The 1,328-nt window shown below is 51.8% G+C and overlaps 1 protein-coding gene across 1 annotated transcript in view; it reads left to right on the forward strand.

Annotated features, from left to right (window-relative positions):
* The window catches only part of LOC122548237 (D(2) dopamine receptor A-like), an 18,093-nt gene that overhangs the window by 14,752 nt on the left and 2,013 nt on the right, over positions 1-1,328 (forward strand). The window lies entirely within an intron of this gene.

The raw sequence follows: 1,328 nt of genomic DNA on the forward strand, positions 1-1,328 counted from the left end.
CCCATTGACACAATCCCAATGGATCAACCCCCTTCCCATTCACTCCCATTGGACACAATCCCAATGGATCACCCCCTTTCCCATTCCCTCCCACCGCACACAATCCCAATGGATCAACCTCCTTTCCATTCACTCCCATTGGATACAATCCCAATGGATCAACCCCCTTTCCATTCACTCCCATTGGATACAATCCCAATGGATCAACCTCCTTCCCATTCACTCCCATTGGATACAATTCCAATGGATCAACCCCCTTTCCATTCACTCCCATTGGATACAATCCCAATGGCAGTAAAGACACTGGGGGGTGAGGGGGTGTGTCAGCTCTGCCACCATCTCCCTTCCCATTGGTGAACTTTTCTGGGTTACTTCCTGATTACCTTCCCAATCACAAACATGGTATTCAAATCCCACCAACCCCACCCCCTCCCCGGCTCACCGATAGGCACGTGATGCTCCCTTCCCTGTCCTTTATCCTGCCTGGATTTGGGGACTCACTGCGTCTCCATTTTGTCCTGTCGCCGTTGGGATGACTCTGAAACCCGGGGCACATTAACATCGATCGTAGCTATCCCACCTTGATGCTCTTCGAGTGAGGCAATTCTCTCACTAGATCCCCAGACCTCCCTCTGTTTCTTCGGAATTCCTTTTTGGAAGGTTCTGGTCTCCACTGTCTCTCATGGAATGGCCGTCTTTGCCTCAGCTTCCGGAAGTTTCTACTCCTGTTCCTCCATCTTGCCCCCTAGGCTCCACCCCCTCAGGCCCCTGATGTGGGCCTTGGCTCTCAGAGCTGATCCTCCCTGACATGAGGGGATAGTGTCATCCTCAGGTTTCCCAGTAAAGCAATCCATGTTCCCTCCGAACCCATCCATCCTGCCAACGAAGGGAGTCTGCTCATCCGATCCTGAGCCCTGACCTCAGACGTCTGAGTGGGGGCAAAAAAAAAACTGAAAGGGGAAGATTGCACATCGGCCATTTTGATGATTATACCCCTCCCCCAGTCCACCCTGGTCGCATCTTCAAGTCATAGAGATGTACAGCAGGGAAACAGACCCTTCGCTCCAACTCGTCCATGCTGACCCAGATATCCCAACCTAATCCAGTCCGATTTGCCAGCACCCGGCCCATATCCCCCCAAACCCTTCCTATTCATATACCCATCCAGGTGCCTTTTAAATACTGTAATTGTACCAGCCTCCACCACTTCCTCTGGCAGCTCATTCCATACATGTACCACCCTCTGCATGAAAGAGTTGCCCCTTAGGTCTCTTTTATATCTTTCCCCTCTCACCCTAAACCTATGCCCCTCTAGTTCTGGACTCCCC

This window comes from Chiloscyllium plagiosum, unplaced genomic scaffold, assembly GCF_004010195.1.
Source record: "Chiloscyllium plagiosum isolate BGI_BamShark_2017 unplaced genomic scaffold, ASM401019v2 scaf_10494, whole genome shotgun sequence".
Lineage (NCBI taxonomy): Eukaryota > Metazoa > Chordata > Chondrichthyes > Orectolobiformes > Hemiscylliidae > Chiloscyllium > Chiloscyllium plagiosum.